The sequence below is a fragment of the Lissotriton helveticus genome, chromosome 2_1, assembly GCF_964261635.1.
Source record: "Lissotriton helveticus chromosome 2_1, aLisHel1.1, whole genome shotgun sequence".
Lineage (NCBI taxonomy): Eukaryota > Metazoa > Chordata > Amphibia > Caudata > Salamandridae > Lissotriton > Lissotriton helveticus.
In genome coordinates this window covers 363,689,952-363,709,855 of record NC_136059.1, presented here as the reverse complement: position 1 = coordinate 363,709,855, position 19,904 = coordinate 363,689,952, and the positions used below count along the sequence as shown (strand labels likewise).

The window sequence follows — 19,904 nt, the reverse complement described above, 5'->3', positions numbered from 1 at the left end:
TACGTAGACGTAAATGTAAAGGCGGACTATGTGCACCGGATCTGAAACTCTATTCCTGGACTTTACTGATCAAGGCAGGAATCAGGCTATTCGACTCTCCAACAATGACAGAAACAGATAATATGTTCCAGATTATGCTTTCTGAGCTCCAGGAAGGAACTCATGGATTTTTGTTTAAGTTCGGTGATGTCCGTTTTTTCAAAAAAGTTCGGTTAAAAGTCCTTAGAGATATGGCCCATGTATGGACAAGAATGAGAAGGGCGTTGAATATTTCATATTACTCTGCGATGGCTCCAATCTGGGATTCACCAGGCTCGCCAGAATGGACCAAAGATTCTTTAGCATTGCCTCTATGGGCAGCTGATTTGAATGCATGGGGCCAGATAATTCCGGAAGGAGTTCTTTTGAGTTGGGAGGAGATCCTCACGCTTACTGACAATAACTTATCCAAGTTTAAATACTTACAAATCAAAAGTTGGGCTCAGGATAAGTTAACTCAGATTGGTGTAAACTCTGCTTTGGAAGAACTCTTATTGAATAAAGCAAGGAAAATTAAAACATCGGTGCTTTATTGGACAATCTTAGAAGCAGAGGATGGGGAGTTTAGCCTACCGGAGCATCTTTGGAAAAATCATGACCTAGATGTCGACTTGCAGACTATATGGCAAGTATCTTTTGACTTACTTCATCTGACAGTCTCACCTGCCAATTTAAAGCGAAACCATCTCTTTTCCCTCCATAGAGTCTATTGGTCTCCGGCTAGATTGGCTAAGTTTTCTAAAGGCTCTATTCCATGCTGTCCAAAGTGTAAGTTGGAGAAGGCGGACGATCTCCATATGTTTTTAACCTGTCCTAATTTAAAGATTTTTTACTGTTACCTGTTTCTGTTTCTTTCTTTATGGTCTATTTATGACATGGGTCGTGGTCTTCTTTTATTATGGAGTCTAGAGGAGAATGTTGGGTTTGTCCGATGATTGATCATGGGCCGGACAACTGAAAAGTGGGTTTTACCGTCATGCGATACTTTTGGTGTAGATACATGTGATTGGACAGTTTGTAAATATTAGGTGTTCTGTCTGGAATGTGATGTTTGGCATAAAAAGGGATGACTTGCTTTGTAAGGGTGAGCAGTCTCCTGAGAACTCATACCGTGATGATTTCTAGGATTTCTGTTACTGGCTGCAGTCAATATATTCGATCTTTGACGTCACCACGAAGAGTCCCGTGTCTCTGTATTGAATTCTAAGACAGGTGAACCCGAAGACTTTGGGCGTGCCCCTGGTGCCGCCGGGCCCTAAATAACCCGGTTCTTCAGTACCGGTGAGTACCAGCCCATTTAAAGCACTAGTCCTATAAAAAATTTTAACGTGTTAGGAGAGAGCATGTCCTGCCTATAACAGCATGCAAGACAAAGTTATTTGAGAAAATAGTGCTTGGAGGCTGTAACTAAAGCCTACCAAGCAACAACACACATAACAGGGGGTTTTACCATGGGAGGTTACTATATGAGGCAAGGGGGGACTACTAAGCCTTTTGACCAATGAACAGCCACAGCTTACAGTGGACAGTGACACAAGCCAGGGAAAAATGAGGACCAAGAGTGGGCGGAGCTTCAAGTCCCTACATCAATACACAGACCCTCCAGGATTTCGCAATTTCGCGGTTTGCCGCGAAATCGGCACTTTTGTAAAAATGCAGCGATTTTTACAAAAGTGCCCACGAAATCTGCACTTTTGTAGAAATCGCGGCATTTTTACAAAAGCCGCTATATCCTGGGGGGTCTGACCAAAGCGTGGCATGAGTACTGTGGAGAGAGGTGGCGTGCCACAGAGTGGGCATTGCTGCTTCTACATCAGAAAGGTTCATTTGAAGGTTCAGGAGCTGTCCTGCATGTGCTCCGGAAGTCCTGTCCAGTGTATTCACTGTTTAGCAGCGATTGTTCATTTCCCATCCTCAGATTTTAGCTCATTGTTCCCGTGGCACATCGCTTCCTAACCTCCACGCACGAGATGCTACGGAAAAAACTTGATGGATAGATCGATATTTTCGACTTTCATTTACTTCCCCTCCAGGCCTCCGCTCCTCCCTTTCTGAAAGATGAGCAGCTATTAGTTTTTCTTTACTATTTATCGACGCAGGTCACTTCACGGTACTGGAACACTTGAGCGCGCAGAACTACAAATGCAATGGCATGTCATATACATGGGAAGCTGCACTGCAGGCAGATCCGAAGCAAGATAACTGTGTGTACCAATCCCTTCATACACACGGCAGAACAATCGGCGCAAGACTACCGCCACAACCCTGTGTGAGTAAGACCTTGCCTTGGGGCGTTCAGTCACAAAGTGAGGTAGAGAAGATCAACCCCATGCAAAAGGGTAAAACCTTATCCAGAAAGGGGTTCAAAACATTCTGGTATAACCCTAATCCTTAAAACACCAAAGCATAGAAATCAATCCCAGATTGAAAAGCAATCTCAACCCTGTGACCTTCAGTTTCAAAGATAAAACAAGGAAACAAATCCCCATTGGGAATGAATCTACAAATCTTTGTTCTACATTACCAAGTCTGACCCTACTAACCCTTCATTGATAGTAACTTGTGGAACAATCCCATGGTACACATCATGAAATATAGCTGCAATAGTCACTTACTAATATAAAGCCAAGGTACAATTGTGTGCCCCACAGAAACAAAGGCAGCTCAGGTAAGCAAACACTTACAAGAAAGCAGCTTCTATCCATATTCGAAACAAAACTAGAACTATTTGCAGCAATATATTTCAAGGTGGAACATGTTGTATCTTGAGTCTCCCTGCTGCTCAGCTAGAATGAATGTGATGTAGAATGTTGGATGAGTGGAATGCTAGTGCTTGGTGAATGTCAGTTGGGTGAGGGCTGAGCAGCAGGACAGCTGCTCCTGATGGGGTTGTCATTATAACTTACTACTTAACATCGTAAAAGTAACTTGCTAATCAACAAGGAAGATCCAGCTTCTTATTGATTACATCATTTGGCGACATCTTTGGGGAATCTACGCGTGCAAAATAAAAGAAAACGAACAGCTAAGGAGTACTGTTAAGGAAAAGCAGAGAAATTCAAGCCTGAAGAAAAAAAAAGTACATGATGAGTAAGGGAAATCGGAACCAGGATATCTCGAGGTAAATGAATTTTAATTTAAGGGTGTGTGACACAGACTGGCAAACTAACCCCATCAGTGACCCGTACATCGGTCGCCCTGAAACCGGAGTTTGCCAGATCCATCACCGTGTTGTTAGATGTATTCGGGGGCAGTAAATCGAGCCTCAGTGTAAAACATTTACACTTTGACAGCTGCTGCGTTATTGTATGTGGATCGGGGGCAGTTAAATCGAGCCTCAGTGGAGAGTGATGATAATTGCAGTTCATCTGTTCATTTGTAATCAGGGCCGAAAAACGAGCCTCAGAGAGTGGTGAGAGCATTTGGAGAGAGAAGCCGCTTTGCCGTTTATTTGTACACGGGGGAAAAATCGGGCCTCAGTAAGAAGTCTGCGCATGGATTTTCAGGAGAAAAGATTGACACTTGCTGACCTTTAATTAGCTAGAACTTCGGGGGCAGAGAATCGAGCCTCAATGAGGAAATGAGTCTATTTCGTGAAAAAGCAATTTGTTATTCTTGTTGGAAGAAGGAAGATTTATTAGGAAAATACTCTGTGGTGAATGAAATTTAAAAAAACGAGTGACTTATAAGGTGTGTGAGCCTGTGGAACAAAAGCTAAAAAAAAAAAAAAAACAGTGAATTCAAAGGAAATACGTTTGTTTAGTAACAGCGTGTAATTAGACTTGGGTGAGTGATCTTACTTGGCCCCAACTGCCAACTGCTGTGTTCTTCGTGCTCGGAGAGATCCTTTCACTGGGAAATCGTTTGGTGATTGATGACGTGTCAGAATTTTCAGGGCTCATGGTGGACAAGCTGCGTGTCCCACGTCACACGTTTCCTCTGTTTTCCTTCGAGAATTAGACGCTGCAGCTCCTGGTGACTCATGCCGTTACCTTCTGACGTGTTGACGTCTCTTTTCTCTACGCGATGGCAACCATTTGCATTTTTATAGCAACAATGAGGGTTGCTAAGTAACACGCGGAATGAACTTTTTAGTTATCGTGAGGAAACTCCGTAGCAGTTGTGGGAAGGAGAAACTGTTCATGAGGTCTACGTGCATGTACAGCAGTTTTGACGGTAATGTGCTCGGATTTTGAGACAGTTGAGACCCAGGATAAGAAATTTTGTGAGAAATAAGAAAAATAGAAAATGGAAAGCAACAGTGTGTTATCAACATGACTTTCTTCTGTATGGTTCATTGACTTATGGATAACGCCGGCGTGATAACAACTGTGTGGATGCAGTTTTGAGAAGTATCTGTAAACTTCAACTGTCCTAGAAATAGTTGCGAGACTGTTAGCCCAGAAGTGTATGAATTAGACGATAGTCCCAATAATAGTGGCGGCTAAGTGAAACCATGATCGGGACCATTTTACAGAGTGGAAAACACAAGGGGGAACCGTAATATGGGGTCCAAGAACCAGGGTTGGGGACAACTCTTTGTATTCACCAAGAACTATTTCACCGTGTGTGTTGTGTATGAGTAGTGTGTTTGTGTTGGGAGTGTCCATCACATGTGTTGTGATAGGAATGTCCATTGCCTCGCACGTCAGGGTTGCGATGTAGATGGTTGTTGCCTCACACTTCAGGGTTGCGGTTGAGATGTCTGTTACCTCGCACGTCAAGGTTGCGATGGGGATGTTTGTGTCTCGCACGTCAGGGTTGCGATGGGGATGTTAGTTGTCTCGCACGTCAGGGTTGCGGTTGAGATGTCTGTTACCTCGCACATCAGAGTTGCGATGGGGATGTTTGTCGTCGCGCACGTCAGGGTTGCAATGAGGATATTTGTTGTCTCGCACGTCAGGGTTGCGGTTGAGATGTCTGTTACCTCGCACGTCAAGGTTGCGATTGGGATGTTTGTTGTCTCGCACGTCAGGGTTGCGATTGGGATGTGAGTATGAATAAGTTATGTAGGGACTTGTTCATTTGTCTGAGTGGTACACGTAGTTTCCTGATTTATTTGGTGTTAAAGTTTATTCCAGTGGGTGCTACTTGTTGTACTGGTCTGGCCAACTGGTATGATTTGTAGTATTTGGGATTGATGGTGTAGGGTGAAGGATAGTGCTTTATTGCGGATATCTATGTGACGTTCTACCCAGACTGTGGTGTGCAAGATGAGATGTTATTTAGCGTTTCAGGTTGTATACTTTTAGTTGTTAGGTGAATCGTGGTATAACGATTCAGGATGTACCTTCTTTATAAGTTGGTTAGTAGAATGATATTGCGTATATTGCATATTCAATTTTGTGCATTGTTTTAAGTTTGTGACTATGTGTACATTTCATATGGTCATTATCTTAATTAATTCATCTGTTATATTTTTACAATGTAATTGTTCTCATAACAATGGGAGATATGTTGTATTTCATTATCTTAATTAATTCATCTGTTATATTTCGCATTGCAATTGTTCCCATAACGAAGGGAGATATGTTGTATCTTGAGTCTCCCTGCTGCTCAGCTAGAATGAATGTGATGTAGAATGTTGGATGAGTGGAATGCTAGTGATTGGTGAATGTCAGTTGGGTGAGGGCTGAGCAGCAGGACAGCTGCTCCTGATGGGGTTGTCATTATAACTTACTACTTAACATCATAAAAGTAACTTGCTAATCAACAAGGAAGATCCAGCTTCTTATTGATTACATCAGAACACTCTGCTAAAACAGTTTCCATTGTTTTAAAGCTGAAAATGAATGATTATGAGTAACATATGGTGCCGCAAAAATGCTGCTAAATTTCAATATTTGTGCCGCTAAATTTCCATATTTGTGCCGCTAAATTTGCTAATCCATGCCGCTATATCCTGGGGGATCTGACTACAGCATGCCTCGCAGAGGTCGACCAAAAAAGGGAGAAAGAGGACTTTGGAGAGTGTGAGAAAAGAGGTAGAGACAGGGAAAAAGAGATAGGAGTTGAGACAGTGATAGAGGCTGGGTAGAAATCTGTGCTATTCCTTTTGCGTAACCAAGACGCACTGAGGTTTCGGTGTACCTGGTTCATCATTTCATGAAGCTTTATTCGGTTCATATTATACAATGACCATAAAAGCACATAAGCAAAATGCATAATACAATACAATACAATACAGTTAAAAAGGTGCATGATAAAAAACAATGCAGGTTAAAAGGAATAAATATTTAAAATAACATACCATTTCTCATCTGAACTGATTTGGAAATAAAAGTGGCAATATAAAAACATTTGTCCGGAGAATTCATATTATAAATTAGCTTCATCGCATCCTCCACATTTCCGACACCATATTTTACAAAAATCGGTTTCAAGTAGGTCACCCTAACATTCAAAAAGAGAGTGCAAATTAACATAAAGTGCATGGTACTTTGCTTGGAATGCCCATCACATGGGCACGGCCCAACGGGTTGCTTCTTAGGTTGGGGAAAGGCCACCAGAACGTGAGCCGTACCAAATCTTAGTCTGGTTAAAACAAACCTATGTGCAGGTCTAGTTACCATACTCAGGTATAGCTGTGGTACATCACCTTCAATGTATTTATTATAAAGACAGACTGTAGTAAGGCGACAGTTAAATTCCAGACGTTTCTGTGCTCTGTACTGCATAAAGATGTTTTTCATGTCTGCTTTAGGGATATTCCCTGCAGAACATGGTTCAGCCAGTACATTGAGCCCAAAAATATCCATGAAGCTGTCTAGAACATACTTAAGCCAGGGTATCTTAGTGTAGTTGTCTAGATCAAGGCAATCCTTAATGACGCTTTGATTAAAGAACGTTTCATCCTTCCCCCAGATCGCACGCCATATCATCAGTGGTCTCAACGAAATGAGGTCACCTGAATAGGCCACACCCAGTTCTCTGTGAGTCAATTCGTTTGGGGCTGAGGTAGGTAGGCAAAGAAGTTTTTTGAGGAAGTTATTTTCTTCTCTTTGCACAACATCTGCATTAGTATAACCCCATATCCCAGCACCGTATAGTGCAATTGAGACGCTCCTGGCCTTGTAAATTGACATCATGTCCCCAATCCGTCTATCGCCGATCTTAGAGGCGAACTTAAAGATACCGTGGGCACTCTTTACCATTTTTGTCCTTACATTTGAACGTTCTTGAGACCAGCTATTATTATGTGTAAAGGTAACACCCAAGTAGCAAAATGTTTCCACCTGCTGCACTTTTACCCCTTCAATAAAAAAGGCGTGCCTTTTGTTACATTTAGCCCCACAAGTCATAACAAGAGTTTTGCTCTTATTAATCAACAGCTTTCTTTCGCTAATAAAATCAGAGAACTTATCCATCAGGCGTTGTAGACCTATAGGGGTCCTCGAGAGAAGCACAGCGTCATCTGAGTAAAGCAGTACTGGCACGCCTGATCCATCCTGTACTTGGTTATATTTCTTCCCACTGACTTCCAATGGATAGAGAGTACGGTTCAGTGTGGAAGGGACACGTGAGACGCTCGGAAAACAGAACTACAAAGTGATATATGCACACCCCTGTAGTGCTATGCACACCACTGTAGTGCAAGAGGGGAGGGCGTTTTCAAAGGGTCCTTGATCGGCAGCTCCAGCCCATACACTGTTAGAAGGCCAGAACTTCACGGTCATAAAACTGAGGAGGTAGGCGGAGGGTTAATGAATGCCGTGGGTAGTTTAATTGCCAGGGCCGCAGGCGCTGCTGTGGTGTTTGGTCACACCACCAGTGTTCTAGGTAGCCTTTCAGGATCATCTATTTCCAGTCCTACCCCGATGGTGGTTGGATTTAGTCCACTTTCTCTAGTTAGACCCTTGCATGGTGAATGCTAGGAAAGAATATATTTCTGGTTTCTTCAGAGGAGATATCGGTGGCGGCCCAGTTTAAGAATCAAAGCACCGCACGCTTTGCCACACTGCCTCTCAGACTCCACCCTGCCAGGGCCGCACTGCCTTGCAGACTCCACCCTGCCAGCTACAGAAAGCATTCTCCCAGATGTATTTATTTCACACGCTCTCCCCGCTTCTGGCTTTTCACTTGCGTTTCGGCCTGTTGCTCTTCTCTGACCCCCTTCCCTGGTATGAGTCATGGGCCCAAGAGGTCGGGGCTGTAAACCGAGAGTATGTACACGCTCCGGGCCCCCCGGCGAAAGCAGCAGGAGGATTTACTTGGGTCAGAGGCTCGCCTCGAGCCGCTGCCTGGCACGTGCTTCACATACTTTAAAAGAAACCGAGCATTTTGAGAAAGGGCCCTTCGGCACTTCTGCCCCCCCCCGATGCCGCGCTCACCGGGAAGGGCAGGTGGCAGGCGAACGAGCGCCCTGCACACAGACCACAACAAGGCGCGCGGACCGGTATTGTGCATCTACGCACCGAAAAAACCCATCTGCTGTTTGTTTTCCATCTGAGTAAATATGTCAGAACTGGAGGCAGACACGTGACTGGGTTTCTAAACTAGGGGAAAGACGTCTCGGATTTGAATATTGTAAATGAGGCGTCGAGGGAAGGTCTGCGGGAGAGCGCGGCCAGTGCGCCCCGGTGGAAGCTGCAGCGGGCTGTGGGCTCTGTTTGCTCTTCTTGTGCCCCGTGCCCTCCAGGACTGCTCCTCTGGCGTGTGCGTTGGCACGGGTGCCAGCCTGCATTCCCCACATCAAAGTCGGCGGCCCGTAGTCTATTTCCTCAGCAATTAAAATGAGGAGAGGCAGCCAGCACCAGAGCCTTTCTCCGGCTGCCGGCAACGCTTGATATTAAGCTCTGACTTCACCAACGAGACATGTGCGAACTCTCAGATCTGTAGTAGTCTGACGGGTCCTGTCACTGGGAGAGAGCGTGTGTGCATGTGCGGACGAATCAGGGGTGTGTGCAAGCAGGACGTCACGGGAGGGAGGCTATAAATGTACCCCCGGAGCGGCTGCCGCTGGCACACAGAGCGCTTCGCACATGGACGTCCACACATCTGTCTTGGACGCGCAGCGCCAGCCACCTCCAGACTAGAAACTTGGGACTCAACGTGCTGGCCCCAGGACAGGGTGGGCTCGGGTTCTCGAGAGCCGGCCGCCTCCGGTCCAGAGGCCCGTGACCGCCGCGCGGGTCCAGGTACAGAGAGAGGCCCCTGCGAAGTTTGGATGGCCGAGGTGGCCCGCCTGGCTGCACACATTCCTCCTGGAGCTTGTCCTGCCGGGGGTGTTTCCTACAGGTCTTCGCGTTGGTGCTCCTACCCCTCAGCTGTCGCCGCTGCCCGGGCCAGCTGCTGTCACAGGAGCACCCATGTCTTCATCTGACCCCCCGCACTTGTTGACCGTGCGTCTTTCTCGGGTTTCCAGACAGGTTGTGAGCATCCTTCCGAGGTTCCTGCTGCCTGCCTGCTACTGAGGGGGCGGCTCCGAGGCCGAAGGGGTGCCGGGACTTCTTCCCGAGGAAGGGCACTTCATCTTTCTGCAGGGAAGAGAGTGGGACAATCTCTCGCAAGTGGGAGAAAAGCACCGTTTCATTCTTCAGGGAGGGCGAACAGGACATCTTGCCGCTAAAAGCAATAGTTTCATTCTGCAAGGACAGGAAACCTCCCTGCACAGACGCATCAGAATCTCTTCCTGCGGACATCAGCACATATTTCCTCAGAAAGGACAGACCCGACACCTTTCAGTAGAGAAGGTTGAAAGGACGCCTTCGTGCAGGGAGAGTCGAAGGGACACCTCCCTGCAGAAAAGGAGTCCGGACACCTTCCTGTGGACATCAACACATAATTACTGAAGGTATAGCGGCAGGGGACTCTCCCTGCGGGCATCAACGCATCTTCCTGCAAGAAGGGCATTCGGCATACCCCCTACAGGGAGAGTGCATGGACGACTTCCTGCGAACATCAAAGCGCCTTCTTTGAGGGGTCATAAACACGAGGCGTTCCTCCTACGGAAAGCAGTGTGTTGGGGCAGTGCCCCTAACTGCAGGGAAGGACAGCAACAGGTCAGCAACTTACCCTGCCCGTGCAGGAACCGGAGAGGAGAATATAGCATCTTCCTGCAAAAACCGCAGAGTAACATACCACACCTCTTGTAGGAACAAGAGAACAGCCCTTTCTGCAGGAACCACAGAAGAGACCATCACCTCTGCAGGAACCAGAGCAGGGGCTCGCTCCATTCTGCAAGAACCAAGGAGAGACCATCGAATCTATCGGGGGAACCAGAGAAAGAGCTCACTCCTTTCTGCACGAACCACACAGGGGAATCGAATATTTCTGCAGGAACCGGAGCAGGGGGAGCGCACAGGAATCCGAGGAGGTCACGCCTAGGAGCACCACAGAGATGGTGTCGTTTTTGTGACAAGAGGGGCTATCAGATCTTCCTGCGGGTCTGGGGAGAGGAGAGAAGCAGAGAGAGAAACTCTCGGGTCCCTGCAGGTCTTGGAGCACCCCCTGCCGGCACCAGGGAGGGACACCCCGTCCCCTCCCCTTCCCTAGAGGCAGGGCTGCTCCCTCGGGAGCTGCCCGGACTGGCTCCAAGGCACATCCCTCTCCTGCACCGCCAGGGGATGCGCTGAACTTTTTGCAGCCGCTGCGTGAGAAGGGGCGCCCCATGTCTTTCAGGACTGGCGGACAGAGTCCGAGGAGTTCATGTCCGTCTGGGGTCTGAGGAGGCGAGTAAAAGGTGAGCCAGGGCCCATGAAAGAAGGGGTGGATGGTGCTCCGGGGCGTCGTTTCAAGAGTATATCAAAAGAAATGCAGGGAGTTGGAAGGAGGGTGTGTGTGTGTGTGTGTGACACGTCAACGGCATGAGCACTCCTAGTGCACGCGAGAGACGGCAGGATTTCTGCACGTATTCCCTGATATGTATCATTTGCACTTTATGTTTATGTGATGCTACGTACATATGGGTCAATGCTTGTTCTTTTTTCTTTGAAAACCCAATTAAGGACTGAGATACACGCAAAAGGCAAGTCCTCTCTTAGGCAAAGTGTCCGGGGAGCGCCCGATGCAAATTCACCACAGCATGCAAAATGTTTCCGTGTGTTTACCCCGCTGGCTCGGGCGCCCTTCCTGTGGGGGTGTGCGTGGCGGGCGGGCGCACAGTGTGATAGCACATTCTCCTCACGAACGGCGGCGTTCTGACATCTGTAAGGACGGGCCGCTATGCCACAGCCTGCAGGGCGCGTGTTGTTTATGCCACAGTGTGTGAGTGCTGTCATATGACACTGCACTGCCTACTGCTGCATGCAAGCGTTCAGGCAGATTCTTCCAAAGAGTGAAGGAAGGCAGAGATCGCAGCATTGAAACACTTTCTTGCACACCCATCTTTCATTTTATTGCATTTATTCTCGCAGTTTGTGTGGTTGGATTAAAGTACTCATATTTAGTTTATTATATCAACGCATGCTGTGCCACATTGCTTATGAAATTCCGTGACATTTTCTGCAGATCGTCCAAAGTGTGCCAAAGCTCAAATACAAAAAATCCAAATAAGTCTCTACCTATAGCAAACTAGGATTCCCCATACATTCACATTGGCTATGGCTAAAGCTGTGGGTGCATAGCGAGTCATTTTGTTTGCACAATGTGTTCATTCACAGAGACGTGTATACTGGAGTTCTATATCATATAAATGGCGTTACTCTCCATATTATAAAATGCACCAATATTCTGGGAATTTGAATCCAGCTCTAAGGGCCAGAGGAGCCGAGAAACAAAGGCATTTAAAAGTATGTAAAGTAATACTCTTTCAATGTTGCTTAATGCAGTTTTAAATGCATTTCCGAATTGTCCCCAAAACTTGTGAAATGGGAATATTCATGTGCAATAGTACAAATAGAAAGAAGTGGCAAGTGCCCTCTTTGCGTTCTTACTACTAGGGAGTTGCACATTTTGGGCCCGATTCACAAAAACATTTATGAGTTTGTAAAGTGCACGTCAGTAGTACTGCTTCGTGCACTCTGGACTCTGCTCCACAGCCTTAGTATATGGCAGCTTTGGTGAATAGGAGAAGCCATGTTCGTTTCTTGTTGAACAGTGGTAAAAATAAAAGGATTTTGCCTTATGTAAACTAAAGATCTTATCACTTGTAGCATTGAAATGGCAACGCGAGCTGCACTACATTTGGCTGCAGTGTGATTGTGCAATGCTCTGACGCTGTACAATAATGTATACACCAATAGACGTGGAACGGGCCGAGCCGGCCAAAGGAAAATATGTGATCGGGTTGCAACATGGCTGACGAATAATGTTTCACAATGGGACTTTCATTAATGCATCTATGTGGTTCGCATGCATTGGTAAAATAAAGTCAACAGTTACTGCAACTGGTGCATACACTTTACTTTGCAATTTTTTTAATGTATAGTCTTTATTTTGATAGCATCTCATAACCTTCAGAATCCTTGTCAGTTGTTCATACACAGATGTAACTGTAAGAGCTGCACGATTCAGTTCTACAGCACTCAAAGGCAGCTGTTACATTGGCCTTCAAGGCCTATCCCGGTGCTCGTGTATATATATATATATTTATATGGTATTTCTATAGCGCAAACCTAGCCAAAGGCAGCGAAGTGCTGATGGCCATGACCTTCAAGGACATTTAAGAAATTAGGTAATTGGTTTTAGATACAGAAATATCATTCTTAGTGGGTGGAAAGAGCATTACAACGGATTACACGTTCACTTGCTTTATATGTGCCTTCAAGGTTGGGCCATTTCACTGATGATGAACATTTTACACTTTGAGTTGCTGGACACACTAACAATTGACTGTCCCATAATGCATACATAGCCATGTGGCAACACTCAGATGGAATTTGCTTGTCTTATGTAACTTTGAATTTGGGGTGAATACATTAAGTTGCTGTACAAAAATATACAACTGAAAGGTGTTGTAAGCTAGTACTTTAAAACCACATTCTTTAATGGTAGTGTTGCTCAATGGTTAGGTGCATGGTTTGCAAGCAGGTGTTGTGGTGCTTTCAAATACCACTTTCACCACTTCAGTCAACAAGCATATTAAACAGAATGTATTGAACTTTCTAAGGATATACACTTGCTGTTAGTGTTGTTAGCTGGATAGCTACTCATTTGAAAACCCAATAAACATATTCAGACAGAAAGTTCTAAGGATAGAACTTAACAATGGTAAATGTGTGCATCTAAAGTGGAGATGTTAGTGTTAATCGGGTACAGCAGTTCCACAAATTCACTTAAAAGGTCCATAGGCTATAATTGTATTTGTAGTTAACAGTTATGGTTAATTCCCAAGACAATTTTGAATTCGTAGTGTTGTATGTTTACAAACGCAGGTGACACGTGTTTCGCTGAGGCTGAAATAAGCCCATGAGCTCTTTCAAATATAGAAGCATGTCAGTGCATATGTTTGTTATGATGTTCAGCTCAAATTAGATTGCTGTCCCCGGGAAAATCTCTCTGTCAGCAATTAGTGTCTCTTTAAGTGCAAGTCATTAAAAAGCTTGTCCATTCTGGGATCTGTGTTTGCCCTTATGCCATCTATTACATAACTGTGTGTGTTTAGAGTTGTATGTTACAACGTCATTAGCAAATAATATAGTCTAATAGAAATGTTGTTTCTGAAATATTGTTTGCCAAATTATTGTCAAATTAGGCGTAGATTCTCTATTAGTCGTCGATGTTTTTGTAAACATTTAGGACATAATATTTCTGTCAGACGATATTTTGAAACCATACTGTGGAGACAGAAGCACGTTACTGTGTGTATAGGTAGGAGTTTGTAGTGTGATGCTGTTAGTTATGCCTTGACTGAACTGGCTCAATAACACTACCAGTATTTGTTTACGTGCATTGGTATGTTTGATTCCTCTTAGTTATGTAATGTAAGGCATGTGGCCTTGTACCTCAGACAGAGTGAGTCGTAAAGGCCCAAAGTTTTTTTGGGTGGCCCCTGAAGGTCTGAAGACCTCATGGCAACCAAGGGGGCGTGCAGTCTTTTCATACCGCCTCCCACCTTGGGATACGAGGCACTAGTCCCCAAAAACAGAAGCACTTTTGGTAGGGATTTAAGAATATGAGGACCATCTGAAAGCAATTACATAAGAGTAATTCGTTTGGATTTATGGGTTAAGTCCTAAAAGTGCTTAGATTTTCTATGAAATATTGAAATCAATGTTGGTAGACGAAACAGATGTTTTTTTAAGCCTTGCTTTCAAAACAAATTGAGGAAGTTCATCTGTGTTTACATGGTTTGTTTAAGCCATAAAGTTGGGGTGTCTGTGGAGACACAAGGGCACAACCCATTGTCCACACTGTGGACTGGACAAGAGTCGGAAGGAAGGTCCGGGGTGCGGACATCCGGGTCTGCTGGTAACTCAAGCACCTTATTACTCCATTCTGACATGTCCTCGCGGCCCCCTGTGCAGACTGCCGGCCAGGCCGCCTGCGGGCGTGAAATGGGGTTATTGCCTCCCCGTGAGGGGTCTGTGTCCGATGGATCGGACCTCGCAGCAGATGACCTGTTCTGGCTCCTCCAGTCTCAGGACTGGTATCCGAGAGAAAGACAAATGTGTCGCTAGCAGCTGGCATATTCATTTCTGTCATCGCCGCCATGCTTGTCTGTCAGGAGCCCGCGTCCATTAGGGTCTCGCGCGACTGCGGCCGCTGTGCTCACGTGGGACCGTGGGGAGAGGCGTGCTGATGCACGCGCCCAGACCACTGCCACTGTCAGAAGTGCGCCCCACACTGGTGAGGCTGGCGCACTGCCACTCGCGCACAGACGAGCAGTTCTGTGCACGCGCAGCTTCAAGGCACACAGGCCCAACTGAACTCCCGCCTTTTTTGAAGTAAAACTCTCAGACGAGAGGAGGCGAGTCTCAGACTTTTCAAACCAATGTTAGGTTGGCCTTGTAATAAAAGCCTGTGTAGATCACACCCTATGAAATTGTTATACGTGTACGCCCAGCTATAAATTCCAGTTGACTGATATCTAATAGATTGTTTCGGATGCAGCTGTGCCTACGGGTTTTCGACATTGGGTAATAGACTTGCTGCCCAAAAAAACACGTTTATCTCAAAATAAAACAATTGAGACAACAGACACCTTTGATAGCAACATCCCGGTGGTAAAAATAATTGTATCACCTGAGATTTTCTCTCAGCTCTTCGGTAGATGCCCAGGTCTTGCATACAATCTGCTTGGTGTGGGAACCATTTGGAACTAAGCATATGGAGCTGTCAGCAAGCTGTGTTGCTTCGGTGTTGTTTTAAAAATCAGGTTATGGTTTTGAATTCTACAAACACTGTTCCATTTAAAGGACAGAGAGATTACCTTAGTCTTTGTACTATATGTTAACACGGGATTGTCATAAAGACATCTGCATGCTTTTGTCTGCACATTGTTGCTTTGAAATGTACACACATTTGCCCCCCAATGTCCCTCGGCGTCATTCAGCACGAGACAGTCTCATTTTGTATATAGTTGCCTCCTTAAACGCCGTTGCATTTCACACTACAAACTGACAATGTGTAATTTCCATAATCGCTGCTTGCCTTGCAAGAGTGTAAAGGCCGCGTTCAAGTGGCTGACTAGCGCTGCCCTCTAGCGGTGAGAACACACCACTGCGGGCATCTGGACGCGATGGCTCTGCCCTCTTGAGCGCCTAATGTTTTATTGCTGCCTTCACGCGACTGTCGCTCAAATCAGATCCCGGATTCGACAGGTGAAAGTAAAATGTGCTGCTAATCCTTCATCCATCTGTTCAAAGTGCAGATCGGCACAGAAAACTAAGAAGTGCACATTCTGCTGTAAATTCCAGAAAAACTGTTGAAGGTCAAAAGTCGCGGGAAGCTGTGTTAAAAGGGACAGTTTAGGCTGGAGGTAAAGGGGCGACCTTATAGAGTACCGAGGGGCCCTCTATTCGACCCACAGCCAATGAATATTTGTGAGATATAATAAACTCACTCAGGGGCCCCTTATCCCATTCTAAGGCGGAGGCTGGGTCGGCATTTAGTGTAACGCCACTGCATTTGCGTCAACAACCATGTGCACTGAAGCATAAACGTTCAACATTAGTGTACACAAAATGCGTCTTATAGGAATAAGATCGTACACGGAACAGTGGTGAGAAAAATGCACACAACACATAACAGCTTTTTGAACTCGTGCTTGGAGGATGTACAACTTCCTGACAAGCAGTGGACTGTGCTCACAAATACTCAACGCTCTAATGTGACTGCAGCTGTTTTGTGCCGCTATTTTTCCACAACGAATTTGCAAAAGGTGTTGTTTCTTAAACCCCTGGTACAACGGTACTTTGGAGACAGTATTTCGAATAGATCCAGAACCCACCTCAGGTGAGGACGGTACTCACCTTAAAGATGCACACTTACTTTCCAAACCGAAATGAGAGAACGCACATCACAGAGACACGCCCCATAGTGCAAAAGTCGCGATTTGTTCTGAGTTATATAGTGTCCCAGCGCGTTGTTTACATACATTTCTTTTGAAGTGTATGCGTTGATTGATTGACATAAATCAGCTTCCACATCTGCAGGAACTGTCTCTGAGCGTTTAAACAAAGGATGGGAAGTTTATTTTAGAAGAGTGAGGTGTCTCACCGCCCCTGCACTCTACACTGTCAGTAGGGAGGCCTCACCCGGGATAAAATGGGCAAAAACACTCGCGAATCACCGATATCTGCGGTTTCTGTCCACTGACTGGTCAAAAAGCCAGAGGAAACTGACGTGTGCACACCATGATTCAACTGTCAGTCACACTAAAGACAGCAAGAACATCTCCATCTTTACCACCATTCTTATTATCACTACTACGATAACTGCAGTTGTTACTGCTGGTAATATTAACGTCAAGACTGCTTCTATGGGACGCTCTACAAGCGGAAGAATCTCTAGGCGCTAGACAACCTCACCTGGATGAAATGGTGAACCAGCCCTGCCAGCTCTGACCTTCTCCTGTTCATATCAGCAGCGAGCCCGCTGTGCTATCTCTAAGGCCGGGCTAGTTTCTATTTAGTAGGGGTGCAGTGCTCGAAGAACGACCTTTACTCTAGGTTCCACACTACAAAGAAGAGAGCGCGTTGGATCGGCTCTGGAACCATCTACACTGGAGTTTAAAATGTCCCAGGAACACACCTGGGCGCGCTCCCCAATAATCTGGTAAGCTGACCTGAAAGATATTTGTCTCCATTAGAAAAGACCCTGTGTTAGAAAACATGAGTTTGTCCAAATCCCAGGTCCACCCATAATGGCCGGTTTTCAAATGTCCTGCAGGCCACTCAAGAATGATCCTGGAACTCTTCCCGGGCACGGATACAAGCACTGGTGGAGCCCCATCTTGCGTTCGGAGCGTCCAGGATGTCTCATAGAAAGTAGTGTGGACTGATGAGCATTGCCTCACAACAATTCTTCTCATTAGGGCTGCAGGTGCAAGGGCTCCAGGCCCAGTGCAGCCCATAATGTATATTAAAAATAATAGGAACACGTGCCTAATGGTTTTCTTAGGGGCCCGCTCCAGAGCCCAACACCGCGCGCTGAACACCAAGCCTGTCTGTTCATGTTTACTTCGTTCATCCAGCACCCCGGAGGTGGTATAAGGCATGGACAAAGTCGGCAATTGCCCAGGGCCCGCCCTTTCCAAGGGGCCCTCTGGAAAGTGAACTTTCTCTCTGTTTGATTATCTGTATGTTATATTATCTATCTACAGCTCTGTAACTCGCTGTCTAGCTCTGCCTCTGACTTTGTCTCTCTACCCGCTGCCATCTTAAGGATGCCCTGGGTTCCAGGGCATATTTCAGCTGTTTTGTGTGACCTTTTAAAGTTTAAAACAACATTGTGTATTGAGCGGCTTCATGGGGGCATGAGTTAACGAGAAGCTGGCCATAAAATAATAAACTGTCCCTTAAAGGGGCCACCAAAATATGTCTTGCCGAGGGCCCCTAAAATCCTTAAGATGACACTGCACCACTCAGTACTCTGCTCTCTTTATCTCATGCTTACAGGTCCTTGTTCATCACCACGTTCTGCATTTGTGGCAGTTTTGCTATCTTCCATTTTATCATACTTTCTTCCTTTTCAGCTTTCCAATATCTTTCTGTAGGTCAAACATTGATGATGAATAATGCGTTTTGTTCCCCAACATTTCCTAGCTTTCAGATTTTTTTTATAGCACTGAGCATACTCCCAGGAGGACCAAGCCTAACACTCACTGCAATGCCAAAATGGTGGCAAGGCCACACTGCTGAGCCCTGGAACGCCTTACAAAAAGTACCACAGCAACTATCATGGCACTCTCACTCAGGGTCCAAGAGCTTTGTGAGCCAGGGTACGTTATTGAGACATTTAGGCAGCACTGTGGAGAATACAAGTTCCCACAGCACAGACCACCACCACTGTTCAAGCTTCTTTCGTCTTCTAACAACCAGCTTCAGAATCATTGGGACATTTGCTCAAGTGACCAGGCCTTGGGACGTTTTCCTGCATCGTGGAACTGGGGACGCTTTGCTGCTTGTGAATTCATCCGACTGGGACTGAGCCTTTACACCTACTTCTCGCGGAACCCGCTCCGCGGGTCCCGCATCGTGAAGGGGGACTTTGTTGTTGCCATCTGAAGGGAACGCTGAGGGAAGTGTGTGTCCACGGGGCTGCGAGCGAGTGCGTGTGCTCGACTGGGACTTCAATTCCCAGGAGCGCCCGCCAGCCAGGATCACCAACACCTAGGCCGCTCTCCCCGACCCCTCCCACCCTTCCACCAAGCAATTTAAAACCATCACCTTTTTGGTCGGTGAGCGGGACGCTTTGCTGCTTGTGAATTCATGCGACTGGGACTGAGCCTTTACACCTACTTCTCGCGGAACCCGCTCCGCGGGTCCCGCATCGTGAAGGGGGACTTTGTTGTTGCCATCTGAAGGGAACGCTGAGGGAAGTGTGTGTCCACGGGGCTGCGAGCGAGTGCGTGTGCTCGACTGGGACTTCAATTCCCAGGAGCGCCCGCCAGCCAGGATCACCAACACCTGGGCCGCTCTCCCCGACCCCTCCCACCCTTCCACCGAGCAATTTAAAACCATCACCTTTTTGGTCGGTGAGCGGGACGCTTTGCTGCTTGTGAATTCATCCGACTGGGACTGAGCCTTTACACCTACTTCTCGCGGAACCCGCTCCGCGGGTCCCGCATCGTGAAGGGGGACTTTGTTGTTGCCATCTGAAGGGAACGCTGAGGGAAGTGTGTGTCCACGGGGCTGCGAGCGAGTGCGTGTGCTCGACTGGGACTTCAATTCCCAGGAGCGCCCGCCAGCCAGGATCACCAACACCTGGGCCGCTCTCCCCGACCCCTCCCACCCTTCCACCGAGCAATTTAAAACCATCACCTTTTTGGTCGGTGAGCGGGACGCTTTGCTGCTTGTGAATTCATCCGACTGGGACTGAGCCTTTACACCTACTTCTCGCGGAACCCGCTCCGCGGGTCCCGCATCGTGAAGGGGGACTTTGTTGTTGCCATCTGAAGGGAACGCTGAGGGAAGTGTGTGTCCACGGGGCTGCGAGCGAGTGCGTGTGCTCGACTGGGACTTCAATTCCCAGGAGCGCCCGCCAGCCAGGATCACCAACACCTGGGCCGCTCTCCCCGACCCCTCCCACCCTTCCACCGAGCAATTTAAAACCATCACCTTTTTGGTCGGTGAGCGGGACGCTTTGCTGCTTGTGAATTCATCCGACTGGGACTGAGCCTTTACAACTACTTCTCGCGGAACCCGCTCCGCGGGTCCCGCATCGTGAAGGGGGACTTTGTTGTTGCCATCTGAAGGGAACACTGAGGGAAGTGTGTGTCCACGGGGCTGCGAGCGAGTGCGTGTGCTCGACTTGGACTTCAA

The 19,904-nt window shown here is 46.8% G+C and overlaps 1 protein-coding gene across 1 annotated transcript in view; it reads left to right on the top strand.

Annotated features, from left to right (window-relative positions):
* Positions 1-8,999: 8,999 nt before the first annotated feature.
* The window catches only part of GDNF (glial cell derived neurotrophic factor), an 83,198-nt gene continuing 72,293 nt past the window's right edge, over positions 9,000-19,904 (top strand). The window contains exon 1 of the mRNA XM_078674978.1: positions 9,000-10,720. The gene's annotated coding sequence lies outside the window, so the exon portion shown is untranslated. The remainder of the gene's footprint in view (positions 10,721-19,904) is intronic.